The 17245-nt window shown below is 47.6% G+C and overlaps 1 long non-coding RNA gene across 2 annotated transcripts in view; it reads left to right on the top strand.

The window, feature by feature from the left end:
• Positions 1-1109: 1109 nt before the first annotated feature.
• LOC147659621 (uncharacterized) overlaps positions 1110-17245 on the top strand; it is a 32771-nt gene continuing 16635 nt past the window's right edge. Inside the window, exon 1 of one of the 2 annotated variants that reach the window (XR_015307200.1) lies at positions 1110-3139. This is a non-coding gene — a long non-coding RNA (uncharacterized LOC147659621). The remainder of the gene's footprint in view (positions 3140-17245) is intronic. The other variant, XR_015307199.1, reaches the window with a different exon arrangement.

Below are 17245 nucleotides of genomic sequence, written 5' to 3'. Positions count from 1 at the left end.
GCCCCCTGCAGCAGAGTCCTACATGCAGAGGGCAAAGTTCGCCCGTAGGGAAAAGAACCAGCGCCAGAAGGCGTCTACTGCATATGACCAGGGGAAGCCCACCCAGCTCTCCCGTCCCACTATTGCCAGCACAGATCCGTCCTGCTGCGCTTCCGCCTGAACCTTATCGCCTTGATGCTTCGGTTCCGAGAGAGGAAATTCCAACGCGCAGCCCCGAGTCCATGTGCCCGTGTGGCAGCCACGCGCCCCAGTCGGACCTAGTATTGTTCGGCAAGTTTTATCAAACTGAAAGAGAAGCTTTTATTCTCCCAATTCTAAGGCGCTATGAAGTCAGGTGGCACTGTATTTTTTAAAGGCTCTCTGACCCTTTTGTTTGTTTTTCGGCAGCATCTTTTTTTGTGGGCTTCTATGGCAAAGAGAAAGGTGAGGGGTCTGTCGCTTTAAATGATTGTAACTATGTACAAAATGCATGTATATTAAGTGACCCTGGTCCAAGAGACGCCTAAAGCCCAAAAATATTTATAATGTTTTTGTGGTTTTAATATTATTTGTTTGATTATGACCTATTTGATGAAATTGTGCTTTTATGGTCTGTTTGTATATAGATCGATTATATATTTAATTATTATTGAACTAGTACAGACACACTGTGTGCTTTGCAAGGTGTGGAGGTTGCATGGATTTGAGCTTCCTGCTGCCACGTTTCTGGTATTTTCAGGGAAATCAAACCCTTCTTACCGGATCATAAAAAAGCAAAGCGCCAAAAAACAGGGGCCACGAGACGCTGACCTGCCAGCCCAGCCCTCCTGGCACTGCCAGCCCCGCCCTTGCCCAGCCCTCTGGCACTGCCAGGGTGCCCCATCGGCCAGGCCGGCCCTGTGAACAGGACGTACCCGGCAGCAGCCGCCTCTCCCCTTCTGCAAACACGTCCCTGTGCAAGGCACCCCGGATCTGACGCCACCCACCGGACGGGCGCACTGCCTACAAAGGTCACACCCAGTGCCTGACACACCCGCTGATCACACACTCCCCCGCACAGTGCACCTCCACGGGGAGGACACGCCCCCTCAGTGCACACATCCGTCCGGCGGACACGCCCCTCACTGCACATACCTGAGCCCTAGGTATGGGCTCCGACAGGGACACCCTCTCCCTCTCTCCTTCTCCGCATTCCTCGCCTGCGTCTCCGGCACTCTGGCACCCTGGGCTCCGCCAAGCACTCGCTCTGTGCTGTCTTCCTCCCGTGTCTACCCTTTCACGTTCACTCCCTTCCAAAGTCTTCCTTCCTTCTGGGTTTTCTTCAGACACGCACGCAGAGCACGTGCCGCACGCGCAGCAGCAGGCGAACATCCCTCACTCCAAGGATACGAAACCCGCCTGAGGCGCAAGATTCCCTGACACAGGGAGGGTCCGACCGATGCGCCACACCTCACCTCCCCCCAGGCGCGCGGAGCAGGCACGACTGTCACACATGGATGGGACACAGGTATGTCACAAAACGCCGCCCTGCAGCTCTCCCTCGCACAGACCGCCCGCAGCTGTGCAAGCTTCCCACACACACAGCACAGGCCTGCAAGCTTCCCTCACACACAGCACGGGCCTGCAGGCTTCCCTGACACACAGCAGGGACGTGCAAGTTTCCCTCACACACAGCACGGGAGTGCAAGCTTCCCTAACACACAGCACGTGGGTGCAAGCTTCCCTCACACACAGCACGGGGGTGCAACCTTCCCTCACACACAGCACGGGGGTGCAAACTTCCCTCGCACACAGCAGGGACATGCAAGCTTTCCTCAGACACAGCAGGGGCGTGCAAGCGTCCCTCACACATATCACGGGCCTGCAAGCTTCCCTGACACACAGCAGGGGCGTCCAAGCTTCCCTCACACACAGCACGGGCCTGCAAGCTTCCCTCAGACACAGTAGGGGCGTGCAAGCTTCCCTCACACACAGCACAGGGGTGCAAGCTTCCCTCAAACACGGCACGGGCGTGCAAGCTTCCCTCACACACAGCACGGGCCTGCAAGCTTCCCTCAGACACAGCAGGGGCGTGCAAGCTTCCCTCACACACAGCACGGGCCTGCAAGCTTCCCTCAGACACAGCAGGGGCGTGCAAGCTTCCCTCACACACAGCACAGGGGTGCAAGCTTCCCTCAAACACGGCACGGGCGTGCAAGCTTCCCTCACACACATCAAGGGCTTGCAAGCTTCTCAGGTCACACATATGGCAGGGTTACAGGGTACATCACAAGCACGAGCAGCGTAAACCCTCTACTCACTCACAGAGCAGGCAGAGCCGGGGCAATGCAAGCTTCCCTCACACACAGCACGGGCCTGCACGTTTCCCTCACACACAGCACGGGTCTGCAAGCTTCCCTCACACACAGCACAGGAGTGCAAGCTTCCCTCACACACATAACGGGCCTGCAAGCTTCCCTCACACACAGCACGGGTGTGCAAGCTTCCCTCACACACAGCACGGGCGTGCAAGCTTCCCTCACACACAGCACATGCGTGCATGCTTCCCTCACACACAGCACGGGTGTGCAAGCTTCCAAGCGTCTAGGTCACACATATGGCAGGGTTACAGGGTACATCACAAGCACGAGCAGCGTAAGCCCTCTACTCACTCACAGAGCAGGCAGAGCCCGGGCAGTGCAAGCTTCCCTCACACACAGCACGGGAGTGCAGCCTTCTCAGGTCACACATATAGCAGGGTTACAGGGTACATCACACGCACGAGCAGCGCTCACCCTCGCCTCACTCACAGAGCAGGCAGGGCCCGGGCAGTGCAAGCTTCCTCCACACTCAGAAGAGGCACTGCATCTACAGTAGCAGTGCAGACTTCCAGTACATACACCGCACGTGCGCATACCATGTAAAGCAGGGCAAGAGGCCACTCACTCAGAGTGAGTACTCCCAGCACAGGCTGCAGCAGTGCAAACTACACTCACACAGAACAGGCACCACACAAGCAGCCTTACACAACCTGTCAGAATGCACCTTAGCGCTCATGGTATGCACATTCATTCCAAGGCCTCTCAGTCGAGACTGTCAGAATGTTTCCTCTCCTTTGAAAGGCTTAACCCAACATTCTTCAAAACATCTCATCTCTTGGACCTCTCAACTACACTCTCTGGTAAGTGACTGCCTCCTGGCCTTTCGCGAAATCATTGTTTGATGTACTGTTTTTGGGGTTACACCGTTGCTTAATTTGTGCTGGTGGTTTCTGGTGCTCGGTACCGGCGCTTGTGATAGTCTGCCGCAAAGTGGCGCTGTGTGGCTAATTAAGAGATGACCACAGCAACAGGTAATTAATAATTCAAGATACATTAAAAGTGACTATTACCTCCCGCCCAAGCTATTCTTATAGCTTTGGGGGCCGGAAATAGTCTGACTTGTCGCACTTGTGTGATAGTAGTTAGTAGTTGTGTTGTGTTGTTATTATAATTGGCAGCACATCAGGGGCAATGTGTGGTGCAAACGGCAGTGGCCTCCTGGCAAGAGCCCGGGCACTTTTTTTTTTTTTCTACATATTAAAAGCAAACGTTTAGACTGAAGGTTGGGGAGCTTGGCATTTAAATACGTGCATACTCCGCATTCCACCTCTGACTGGCTGAACTACTGCCGCAGGAACCTCCTTCTCAGATGTTTTTCCCACCGGATGTTGGCGGCCAAAATACACCGTCTGTTATCTCTTCAACCAAATGTTGCGCTTCTTACTCTCAAACTGTGCCCCTGGACGCCACCGGTGACCCGCGAAGGGGAGACGGGGGACTCTGATTGTTGAAGGCCTTTGAGGGGCGCGTCTTTTGCTGCCAGAGTCTCGTGTACAGTGATGTTGACGTCAGCTCTTGACTCTGCCCGGATCCTGCCTGTGAAGAGAGGAATGAAGACACGATGTCACCTTTCTTCGTGAAACTGCCCAAGGCAAGTGACTTTCTTGCAAGTTGCACCCACCCCGCCCACAGGTGGATCCGCAAGGTTAACACGAGAGGGCCATGCCCCCTCTACCCCCCCAAGCCCCCAGCCCCCGAAGCCACCTGCTCTGTCCAGCTGTTAGAAACCATTAGCAGCGCTTCCTAACAATATGAATTTCGGAGATATTGCACTGTGAACCCCCTGATTATGTGATGCTCGCCTTCATTTTTTGATTGCTTTGTTGATAAATTGAGTGATTTTCCACCTATTTTGTAACCAAATATTCTCTCCTGCAGACCAGTTTGGTATACACAGCGCCAATCGCGGCAGGTTTGGGCTTCTGTATGTTATGCTATCTTACCGGGTATTTCTATAGCGCAATATTCGGCAATTGCTTGGCCTCCAGGCGCTTTACGTGAATGTTCCTAAACATTGCTGTGGGTTGGTGGCTTTGGGGTGTGAGCTATGCTCGTGGAGGTGTCCTGTGTGACCTTTCGACCTGACCCCTGTGAATGGTGTGAGTGCCAGAGGTCGGTTGTCTCTCCATGGAAGCCTCCAATAGTGCTTGGGTCTTAAGGGTCCTAAGGGTAACTTGTGTCACATAGGGCAGTGTTGTGTGCGGGTGACATATGACTCGTGTCTTCTGAGGCTACCTAGGAGGTTGTGTTTTAGGGTCTCTGTAGTGCAGGGGTCCTCAAAGTACCTCCTGGGGGGCCGCTTGACCCTCTGACCTTTACACGCGGCCCGTGGGCGGCTGCTTGCGTCACTTAGCACTGACAGTCAGAAAACTGTTAAACCAGAAATGTATTTACACATTAACGGCAGGAAAGGGAAAAGAAGCAATTGAGGTGTCCGGCACCACTTATCTCTAGAAACACCTTATGTCTTATATACATTGTGCAACTAACAAGTACAAATACGATGATGCCTCTTCAAAATTCAGAAACGTGTATTTTATTGACACATACAGAAGCGTTTCACCGTGGTGCACGAGATTAGATCTCTGCATTGAAAGGCCTTTATTAAATGTGATGTCTCAAACATGAACATAGATACATTCGTGCCTTCCTCGACCTGACCACAACATCTTTAGTTAACCAGGAGGTAAGTCAGGAGTTTTGTTCACTCTCTGTGTGGCTTAGATATTTATTTTACATGGAATAACATTATCATTTTTTAAACCAAACACAAAAGGTTTAGAATAGCAGACATCCTGAACGCATGTATTTCATAGTGTTTTCATATGTGATAATAAAGAAAAAAGCCGCATTGTGAAATAAAACAGTTGTCTAGTATCAAACAATTCGGTCAAAGTGGAGAAGCCGGGATTGATTCTAGATTTTCTGGTTTCACATTTAGGAATTCATGCACTAGATGGGTATCCCTTGGCCTCTCTCATTTTACATCAGAAGTTAACACTCTGGGGCTTTTACAAGCTCCTTGCGCCGCTGGTGCGTGACGTACCGGTGGTGCATTTTCCATCCCAATATGTACAAGGACAGGAAAGACCACCCTGCATGGCTTTACCTGTCCTTGTAAATACTACAGCCCCTTTACACGCAGCATTTTGCTTGAAAGGGGCGTTCCATGGGTATTGCTGTGGGTACCCACGCAACATCCGTGGAACCTGACGCATTGCCAGAATAATGAGAAACATGGAAATGCGTCTGAATGGGATGCCCTTGGAACGCCCCTCCCTAATAGCGAGTTGCAAACCCTATTTTGCAAGTCGATAATAGGTTACCGACTCGCAAAATAGGGTTTGTAAATAGGGCAGAACTATTTTGCGGTCACAAACTGGCCGATTTCCCGTTTGCAACCCCCAAAAAAATTTCGTTCATCCGGCCCTATTCGTGCTGGGCCATAGAGCCGCGTCACTTGAGAGGGAGTTCTGCCGTTTGACGTCTGATCCAGGAGTCCACAAAATAGAGTCATTTCTCTGAATTTGGCTTTTGTAGCAAAATGTGGTTTTGTGTTATTTCTCATTAGTTTCTTTTTTTTTACCCGAGAGCACAACTTGGCAAAGAAATCTCATGAGATACCAGCAGGAGACCCAGTCACCTGCTGGTATCCTGAAAGACTTTTATGCAAGGAGTGCCCAAAAGGTTATGGGGAATTATGTAATGCGACATTTCATTAAATGTTGCAAAATTTAGCATAATGCAGAATTTTTGCAAATTTTGCTTGGGTAAGTACAATTTTGGTCAAACCTTGCCTGATTCTGCCTTATAAACATTCTAGAGAATATCTTTGCTGCACCAGGCCCAAGAGAGCTGTCTAACTTTAGATATGTTCCCTGGCCAAACCATTACTAGGAGGTGAAAGTTGTGTACACTGTGTCACCCAAAGCCAATCTGTTTGAACCTTTAGTGGGATCTGTGTGAACCGGCTGTTGCTCTGCTCTCATATATTACGGAGAACGCTGCACCCCGGATGCTATCAATATATTCTGGTGATTGCATTTTATGTGACTATTTTGTAGTGTTTACTTTTGTGGTGTTAGATGTATCTCGTGTGAGTCGTGTTGACTTGAGGCACAACTGTGTGTATTTACTGTTGCAATGTGTATAACGCCTTATATATCAATATTACATTCTCAAAAAGTGGTCGCAAATTGTGCACTGACTTTTTTGAATTTGAATAGCAATTTGCGAACCTATTTATGTTCTAATAGGCCAGTTCACCCAATACCAAGCCTCAGGGTGTCGCAGAAGACCTGCCTCATTAATATTCATTAGGCACATCACAAGTTGGGACTCCTTGTGATTGCCTGTGGGACTCCGTGGGTCCAGTCCTGGGCCGTTCCATATTGGCACTTGTAGATTCAGTTTTAACACTGTGTTAGGAGCACGGCTTCTTTTGTGTTTGCGGGACACCACAAGTCTTTCTCCTGGGCTTGAGCGGTCGACCTCGAAGCGGGGGAACCGGGTTCGAGTCTCAGCAATGACGCTCAACCTCCTGTGATTCGGGGCAAATCACTTAATCTCCCCATGACCAACAAAAATGAATGTGTCCTTGTGTAACGAAACTGGTGCTATGTAGAGCGCTCTGATACCTGATGTCTCGGGTCTAGTTTGCGCTATATAAAACTCTAAAATAATAATAATTATAATTTAGGAAGTCATAGCTATCATTGTGTTTGTCCAGTTGGTTCAATGGAGAGATCTCTAGACCCCAATTCTCTCTTCACTGAAGCTCCAAAGAGGCCCAGCTGAATGATCGCCTCCGCCAGGAGCGCAGCGATGCTGCAGTGACAGGGATACAAGAAACTGCATCACTTACCAGTGCGGCTGGCAGCGGTGGTCCTAGAGTGGGGCAGCTGTGGTCCTAGAGTGGGCCAGCGGTCCTAGAGTGGGGCAGATGTGGTCCTAGAGTGGGGCAGCGGTGGTCCTAGAGTGGGGGAGCCGTGGTCCTAGAGTGGGGCAGCGGTGGTCCTAGAGTGGGGCAGCGGTGGTCCTAGAGTGGGGGAGCCGTGGTCCTAGAGTGGGGTAGCTGTTGTCCTAGAGTGGGCCAGCAGTCCTAGAGTGGGCCAGCAGTCCTAGAGTTGGGCAGCTGTGGTCCTAGAGTGGTGCAGCTGTGGTCCTAGAGTGGGCCAGCGGTCCTAGAGTGGGGCAGCTGTGGTCCTAGAGTGGGCCAGCAGTCCTAGAGTGGGCCAGCAGTCCTAGAGTGGGCCAGCGGTCCTAGAGTGGTGCAGCTGTGGTCCTAGAGTGGGGCAGCGGTGGTCCTAGAGTGGGGGAGCGGTGGTCCTAGAGTGGGGGAGCGGTGGTCCTAGAGTGGGCCAGCGGTCCTAGAGTGGGGCAGCGTGGTCCTAGAGACGGGCAGCGGTGGTCCTAGAGTGGGGCAGCTGTGGTCCTAGAGTGGGGCAGCGGTCCTAGAGTGGGGCAGCGGTCCTAGAGTGGGGCAGCTGTGGTCCTAGAGACGGGCACACTCTCTCCTGTCTTCTCACACACAGGTACCCATCACTTGTGGAGGAGAAGTGATGAGTCCGGTGCCCACCGCAGCGAATCACACACATGCGACTCGGCTCTGCCACACCTCTTCTTCCTATTTCCACATCTAAATGTCTGGCATGTGTCCTTTCAGCTGGTTTCTTGGCGCAGTTATTACTGGGCCATGTAAAAATTCTGCTGGAGTAATCTGGGTAATTTTAGTAATTCTGCGTTACTCTTTGATGCGGCGTTAACAATAGTTACATGATTACTCCTCCTCGTGTACTTAAGAGTCATTTGCGGGACAAATCCTACAGCAAGAACACATTTAGTGCTGGTTTTTTATCACAAAATGCATGCTCGGTCCACTTTGGATGCGAGAGTGCAATTTGTGCTATAAAAAAAGAACTAAATGTAGGAGTAAGTTGGACAATTCTACACCGAGAGCACATTTAGCGAGCGTGAGTATGAACAGACGATCCTGCTCCATGTGTGTTCTGTTGTATTTACCTCTATTTCTTGGCGAAAAATGCATCCTCGGGTCCATTTTGGATGTGAAGGGGCACTTTGCGCTAAGAAATAGCTCTGAACGCAGAATTACCCTTTTCGCGAAATTCCGCTGAATCTCACGGAATTCCGGGGTCATTTTGCATGATTATACTATACCACATTGCTCCAGTTATTCCCACCCCTACCTTGAAAGTGAGTTCAGGAATGCCCCAAGATAACACAGGCTGTCAGTAGCCAGTTGTTGTTAGGGTGAATACAGCACCTAAAATGCAAGTCAAGACTGCTTCCCTCATTGGCGGTCAGTTAACGATGCCCTAATGGAACATCACCTTAAAGTGCAGTGGAAAAGGCGTATTCTTCAGAATTGTGTCTTATTGTCAAGGTCACACATGAATTCTCACATCTAGTTCAAGAATCCACATCTGGAGTGATGTGCTCAGTTCTGGAGGCCTCCTCCTTCGGGGGCTTGCATTCACTTCTTGGAGAGTGGTGGTCAATTCTTGAATCTTTACTTAGGGTACAATCTTTAGTTTTTGTCCCTCCTCTAGAGTGCTGTGCCCTGTTAGGACTCTTCATCTGCAGAACTGACTTCAGTTCTTCGGCCTGGACAGAAATGCAGACACTGGTACAGAATAACCAAGGATGAAGCTATAGACCACTATTGCTTCAAGCTCACACAGTAGTTATGTCCACATGACATACTAGACTCCGGCACAACTGCGTGACATCTACCCACACACCCCAGCGAGCTGAGGCGGTGCCACTGGGTGAGGCAGGCTCTCTTCATATCCTCTGGCATTACAGAGTGGCACATGCATTCCAGCTGGAGTTGACCCATGCAGTAGGCATATTTATTTTGGTTTCAAAACCCTCACACTAAAATACAATAAACTGGACATCCCGCCAATGGGAGTGAAAAAGAAAAAGTTCTTCGGGCTGGGTACAATACTGACCAAGAGGCGCACAGCCATACACTTGGTGAGCCCTAGAGCGCCTACCATGAATGACAGGAAACAAGGCTCGTTGGAGTAGACCGCCACAGAAGAGTCGCATGTGAGACAGGTACGGCATGACGAGCAGCTAGTAGATGACCTTGTAATGTGGGTTGGAGATGATATAGGAGATCTCAGACCCCACAGGACGCTACTCCCAGAATCGATGTAGAGTGACCACAGAGGAGGGGTTGCTCATTTTCCTGGCCACACCTCAGGTTGGGCACAAGGACTCTGCACACGCAAGAAAGCATTTCCTCATCTTGGATTTTAAGAAACTGGTGCACTGTGGGATTGTTTACAGTAGGACAAACAGGAACTAATGGAAAAGTGGGTAAGGTTGTCCTCGGGAACTGTTACCCCATTGATTACTCAGGAGCCAGGACTTGCTCCACCTGCTAGCTAGTGAAAACCATAAATGTGGCACTCCAAGGCACCCTTCTCAGAATTTAATACTTTCTGGGCCTTTAGAAGAACAAAAGTAGGACTCGTCCTGTTGCTTGAGACCTGAAGGGCTGGACCTACTCCCGTTAGTACCCAGGACAAAGAAGTGGACTCCAGGGGTCAGTTAGCTCATCTATTGCGTGGCTGCATGGCCACAACAAGCTGTAAGAGGCCTTTTTCCTGACTTGACCACCTCACCAGTTGCAACTGGACCTGGGCTGGACCCTGCTGGTGGCTTCTGCTGGAAGGAGTTCTGACTCATCAGTGCTTTCCCTCAGGTGCTGGGACACTGGGCTGTGTGTAGCTGGACTTCTCTAACAATCTCTGAAAAATTGTGACTTAGAGACATTTTAGAGTTCCCCATGTAAAGCCGACAGTTTAGTCCCGCTATAATATTTTGACTTCCATTTCAGATACTGAGTCAAAAGGTAAAATTGTTGACCAGGATAAATCCGCGTAGCTTATCGAACCCTCTCTCCATCATGGTTGGCCTGAATTCAGTCACTTACAGGAAGTACTTTCTGTTGGTGCTTTATTTTTTTCTTGGTGCTTTTTCTTATATTTTTCTACTAAATGTTTAAAACTTCATATTTATGCACTTTTTACCCTATTATTATAAGTTGGAGTTGGATTTTTTTTTTGTTCCTTGTTTGACATTTTAACTGCTTTGGTGCTTCTAAATGCTTTACACATTTTCTGTAATTTGGCCGGTCTGCTCTGTGTCAAAGCTTCTCGGGTCAGATTCAAACCTTTATTGAAACCTTTGTCTTGACCTAAAAGGTTAGTGACTTCACTACTTGCAGTGAACTACCATCTACCCCAGTTAATAATGTACTTTCTTGCAGGGGGCTGTATTATCAAGCATATGGCATGGGTTTGTATTAGGGTAGCCACAGTGAAGAGAATACTGCTGCCAGGAAGGTAAAAGCTCAAAAGGAAAAGGTACTCACCTAGCAATTCAGCATTCAAGATAACTAACACCCAGGACATGAAAATCATGCATATGACAACATTATTCCTATAGGGAATGTGGTGTAAAGCACTCACAAGTCCACAAGATAAGACTGGAGGTCAGTAAGTTCCCCACCCACAGTTGTTGTTATAGACTCTAACTGCAATTATTCAAATGTAGGATATTCATTTTATTTATTTATTTATTTTGAAAGTTTTATCGAGCGCGAACCAGACCGTTCCGGATATCAGAGCGCTTTACAGGCAGTGAAAGTTATACAACACAATACAAAACACAAACATACCTGTACATAGTGTGCATACATAAAACAAACGAGAGAGGTAGATCAAATCTGCATCTTACGTGGAGAAGTGTGGCTCAGGGGTTAGAGGCGGCAGACCCGGAACCTGAGATCGGCCCTGGACCAGGGTTCAATTCCCCGCCTCGACAGGGGTTGGGCTCAATAATTCCACGGACTCGATAATTCTCGCCCCGGTGCCTACTCGACTCACGGGTTCACACTCTGCGACTCTGGGCAATAGCTTGCTTAATCTCCACAACGGCCCTTGCGGTGGGATGCCTGGCTTTCACCTTGTGGATACCCTGCTGGGGTATCTCACAGGGGAATACCAGGATGGGTTCCCTAAGCAAGCGCATAGATGCCTGCGATGTGGGCGATTTGCGCTATATAAATACATGTACATTTACATTTACGTTGTGCAAAATAAGATACAGAGAAAGGTGCGGGTCGAGAGAGCATCAGTGTCATGTAGATTGTCTGTTTGCACCTATATCGTTCATGGTATCTTTTGGTGATGTTCATGTGAATTTTTCCATGAGAATCGCCTTTACTTCCTTTTTGAACAATGCAGTGGATGTGGTAAGTCTGGTTTCTGGGGGTAGTGCATTCCAGATCCTAGGAGCCATCCCTGAGTAGGAGCGTTTGTAAGTTTCGACTTATTAAATCTGTGTGGCTTCAGTAATAGGCTTTATGCACTTCTTGTGGATCTCTTCACCCCAGAGATAGACAGCCTCTGAGAGAGGTAGCTGGGTGTTTTATGGTGAATTGAATGGCATAATAATTTTGGGAAATTCGCATAACAAGCTGAACTTGAAATTCCCTAAATTATGCAAATATGCCAGGGTAATTTAAATTTTGCCCGGATTTATACACATGTAGATAGAGAGGAGTTTTGATTAACACGCAAGAAGGGAAACATAGGCAACACTTAACGGACGGTAAGTAAACAATCACAGGAGGTACTTGAGAACTAAAGCAGCTAGGGTAAGAAGATGGTATACTGTAAGGTGGAACTAAGGAAGCAGGGAAGAAGGGAAGTGACTGGAAAAGGAATGTCTCCTGAAATTGGCAACTTCAAGAAATAATGATGCGCTAAATAGGTCTAGCCCATGAAAAGAGGAAATACGCAAACACTACAGGACAGGGCTAGTTAAAGGAGCAAGGAATGGGCTATGGCTCAGGAATCCAGGAATAAGGAATGTGTGGAAACACACGGCCAATCAAACAGGAGCACTGCATCAATGACCACCAGTGGACTGAAGGAGTCAGGCGCTTCCAGGAGCTCACTGTTGAAAACATGTCTCAAGCGTGATTAACCCCTTGGGCGTGCCTGGAATTCCCCTGTGGTGCTGCCGCATTCCACGTGTGCGCGGTTCGGATGGCCCATGCCCGTCCGACGCACACGCCCACCGTGACGTCGAACGGCCAGGCTCTGTCCCACGCATGCAAGGGGTTAAGCTAGCACCTGCAGCCAAAGGTGTACTGATTCCTCCACTCATCCTGGGCCTGTAGGGGTGGAAACAAAGCTGTCAGGAGCAATTTCTAGGCATTGGAGTCTTTGGCAGGAAAAGAAGATGGGGTGCCACAAAACCTGGTGTGGAACTGGAAGGTGACTTAAATCCACAGCCAATTCCAAGAAGCTGAAAATGAGTATTGGCATGCGCTTCAAGGTCAAGGGTTGTAAACGTCATAGTCTTTTTAAGGAATTCCATACTGGCTAACACCAAACCAAATATGAATCTGAAATTAATAGGAATTTCAGGTGTTTAGACAGAATATCGGAAACAAAACTAAGTGTTCGGACGGGCCGGGCTAGTGTTGCTGAGTGGCTGCAGCAGGGAGCTGTGCACTTTCAAAATGCATGTCTCATTACTAAGGTGTCTATTTGTATAGCAGGCAGATCGCCACCACCATAAGGGTGGTGGCGATCCGACCGCCATTTCCCACCGCCCGCCTACCATTTCCCCCGCCATATTACGATGGCGGGGGGGGGACCCTGGTGGACGGAAAGACCGTCCTCCGGTTTTTCACCGGTCGGACAGGCAACCGGGCAGAAAAGGGCTCCAATATGGTGGCGGTGTCTGCAAGACACGGCCAGCCATATTAGGATGAATGCGGAGACATGTCTTTTCATGGCAGCATGTGGTGTCTGCCTTAGGTGGCCCGTTGCGGACCCCAGGGTGCTTGGGGTGGGGGGTGCACTCGGGCGGTACCTATGGTACCCCTCCACATTGTCATGGACAAGGTGGCAGGCACCGCGCAGTGCCTGTCACCTTGTGCATGCCAATGCACGACGTGCATTCACAGCATTGTGGCGGGCGGTGCTGTGAGCACTGCCCGCCACAATGTTATGAATGGGGGATGCCACCGCTATGGTGTCAGTGGCATCCTAATGGCCATAGCGGGACCGCCGTACCTCTGGTGGGTGGTCCAGTTCACCGTTACGGTAAAGTCCACCCGCTATCGTAATAGGGCCCCATGTGTCAATTGGTATGAATATCAAGTGTGTACATTTTATTGTTTGTGTAATGACAGCTTGGTGGATGTAATGGACATTCTCGCCATGTTTAACCAGAGGGGAGTGTATTGGACTTTTCAGAAACCGTCTGCAATGCACTGTGTATAAGCATACTGTAGACCCGTTTATTGTTTTGACATTGCAATAAGTTTTTATTCTCTTTTTTTCTTCCTAATAAAAACCGTTTAATCAAGAAAAAATGCATGTCTCTTTGGCCGGTTGTCTTGGGATGGCCAGGCCGACATGCACATTTTAAATTTCTTTAACCTAGCTATCTCAGACAGCTGGGTTAGAGAAAGCGCAGGCCTCCAGTGCTTTTAGGAGCGCTGAGCGAGGCCGCTCAATCCAATCCTGGCGCTGCTCTCATGCTGTGAAAGCAGCGCCAGGATTGGGTAGTGCAGTTTCCTGCATCAGGAGCTTCCTGGAAGACACACGAGAGAGGAGAACGTTGTGCTATGAAGGAAGGTACGTGAGTTTTTTTTGTGTAGGCCCCCAGCCTCAGTACAAGGCAGGCGCTACTGGTAGTGAATCGTGACATTTAATAGCATCGAGGGCTCTGGACTGGGAGGTGGAGAGGCCTTTTACATTTTGATTTCTTCCTGGCCTGTAAAACAGATCAGATATAAATATTCACAGGTTACTTTTGAATAGGGCACCCCTGGCTCCCAAACTATGCTGCTTCCTTGTTGTTTTATTCTTTTCAGTTTTTGCTTCCCAAAATGTACTCCTGTTGGAAGAAAGCCCCTTTTGAAGTCACAGTCCATATGCCCAGTATATTGTTCATGTGCACTGTAATGCAATTTTCCACGCGCTATAGCCAAAGTACGCATATTTTGACATGTGCTCTGCACACTTACATTTACTCCTAACTGTATCCAAAGTAGCTGAACGGATTCATACCAGGCCAAGAAAAGGCACTAAAGATGGCCGGGCAGCCATGCCTCACAAGTGAGGTGCTCGGTCAGCTGTTTTGGAGTTCTGTGTGAAGACAATTCTTCAATGAGATATACCATTTTATTGGTAAGCAAAGCAATAGTTGGGACCCCCTCTTGTAACTTTTTAAGAGTTTGACTCATCTTCACCAAAGTGGGCACTTTTTTCGATATTATACCATTTTTTGCTTACCCAAGTTTGGCGCAGATTGGACAACCGGCAAATTTCGTAAGGATGCAATAATCAGATTTTCTTTGGAGTGAGTGACTTTACTTTTACTAAGATGTGTATGTACACAATAATATATGTGGATCTGAAAATATGAAAAATTGTGGTTGAGGTAAAATTCACTAAGAAAATAAAAGTCTTAATTCCATATTAGTTGCATTAAAAATGTAAACGGCAAATATTTTTCATGATGTTGACCAGTAACATATGTCAGGCAAAGATTTTTTCACATTATTTCTTTGTGAAAACAAGACATGAAATGTGTGGGTGATAAGGCTCTTCAATAAGGGTTTTTCTTTGTTAATTGAGCTTGATTATTAAAGTCTAATATTAAAATGTTTGATGAGAAGGTGTGGCAATAGCCTACCTTGAGTCAGGTTTATCATCACTAGCTAAAAGAGTCACACCAGATCTAAAGAGATCGTTTGTCTCTAGCCTAGTCCAATAGAGAACTCTCCATCTTTTAGTGGCTATGATATTTGTGGTGGAAAAAAAAGAAAGTGCATGGATGATGGTGCACCAGCTTTGGTGCAGACAGATCTCAAATCCAGCTGTTAAAGGAGCCTACCCTGGAAGAAAAAAGCTGGAGATTCCTATAAACAAATAACAATACCAGCTTTCTGTACAACTTGTCGATCTGATATAAAGTGTCAGCACTTGCAACAGCCTTCAACTATGTTAATTACCAATTTTCCTAGATTTCATAACTGTTAAAATTGCTACCCACTTCAGGTCAGCTCTAAAAACAATTAATCTAATAGACTACCTTTAAGGATTAAGACAGCAACTGCATAGATCTGTGTGTGCAGGGCACCATAAAGTCAGAGGTTTACATTTGGTTATGGCTGACTCACATCTTCATCCAAGGGAGATAGAAAATGAGCTGAAACAGTGACAATTCCAAAATATATTCCATCCTACCTTCCAAGCAGACTAAGGCTTCCATCTCTCTCTTTCCTTCCGTCACATCAACTGAGGCAAACAATGTGGGAGGTTTAGGCCATGCCAAACAATGAAATGCAAAAAACACCCTGGACATGATCGTTCCATGGTTGGATTGGAGTGTTCCATCCTCTGAGTGCGCCCCAGTTCCACCTATTGGAAGAAGAGGGGAAGTGATGTAATGCTCCTCTCTTCCACAAATCCAGTTCAAGAATTAAATGGTTAAGTTCTGCCCCCTTGATCGAGTAATATGTACTCTAGGGTTGTGACACTATTGCCACCAGCATTGGCAAAGCCAACAAGTCTATAATTGGCTTTATTTCTATTAATTAAGAATAAAATATTTCAAACGCATCGTGGATGACTGCAGGTGTGTGTACATGGGCAGGTGGCCATTTTTCAAATGTTTTGAAGCAATTTATCAATACTTATTTTTCCAAGGTGGCCATGTGTTTAAGGTATGTTGATCATCAGAATGGTAAAAAATGATAAAACATCCAGGACGGAGCGGCCACCCATCCATGAGCATGAATGTGCACGCATTCACACACGTTGGCAGCCATCTTAGAATTGTTTTTTCGCTTTCTTTATTATTATCATATTATTTTATATGAACCGATGGCCATTTTTGAATGGTAACATAACAATCTCATATCCACAGGATGTCGAGGTGAGTAAGCTAGCTGGACAGCATTGTGAACAATAAATTAAGGAACTTTTGTCCTGAAAGCCCTGTCGCTGAAGTTGACTTTTTATGTGAGGTGAGCACATTGTGCATAATGTTGCTACTCACACAGAATGAAGTCAATGGCTGAAAAGCGCTGACTCATTGCTCCATGCTGTATACTGTAGTGAGCAGAAGAAAAGTGTGATAAAAGTCTGGTGAGACAGCTACAGCTGTCTCAAAGACCAGATGGAAAAATAAGTTATTGTTCAACTTCTAAACATATGGTTAATGTGTTCTTTTGAATGATAGCATGGTTTAGTGAGAGTGCATTTGTCGATTGATGTTTTTAACCTTGACCTGTGTGTTTTTTCAATGATTTGTTTTTATTATATACCTCGTGCAACAATTCCCTACAATCATCTTTTAGCAGCATTTGGTCTGAATAGCAGGTTACAAGAAAAAACAAGCAATGGCAAAGCCAATAGGTCTCGCTCATGGGAGAGCTATTGGCTTTACCGATCGGATAGGGGTGGGAGGGGATAACAGAAGGGTGGGTGTTAGACACATGTTGTTATTAGTGGACGGCACAAAAAAAAGCAAATGAGAAAAAAAGCTTTTCTGTGTTTTTTGCAATCTTGGCTCCAAATTCTCTGAATTAATACAACAGATGGATTTAGTGCGATCTGCTTTGGACACTCAGGCCACCGAGCTATTTTACCCAGTTATAGAATGAAAACAGAGGGAAATATCAGGTGTGGGGTGCAGGGGGATGTTATTTTAAAGAGGTATTTTGCCCACTGTTGGACACCAGAAGGTTCTGACAAACTGTTCTGAATCTATCCTCTGGGTAGAAGGAATGGTAAGAAAGAACGACTGCTTTGCTGTCATTACAATTACACTAAAAAAGC

The sequence above is a fragment of the Lissotriton vulgaris genome, unplaced genomic scaffold, assembly GCF_964263255.1.
Source record: "Lissotriton vulgaris unplaced genomic scaffold, aLisVul1.2 SCAFFOLD_283, whole genome shotgun sequence".
Lineage (NCBI taxonomy): Eukaryota > Metazoa > Chordata > Amphibia > Caudata > Salamandridae > Lissotriton > Lissotriton vulgaris.
Note: the sequence above shows the minus strand (reverse complement) of the source record. Positions and strands in the feature narration are given on the sequence as shown.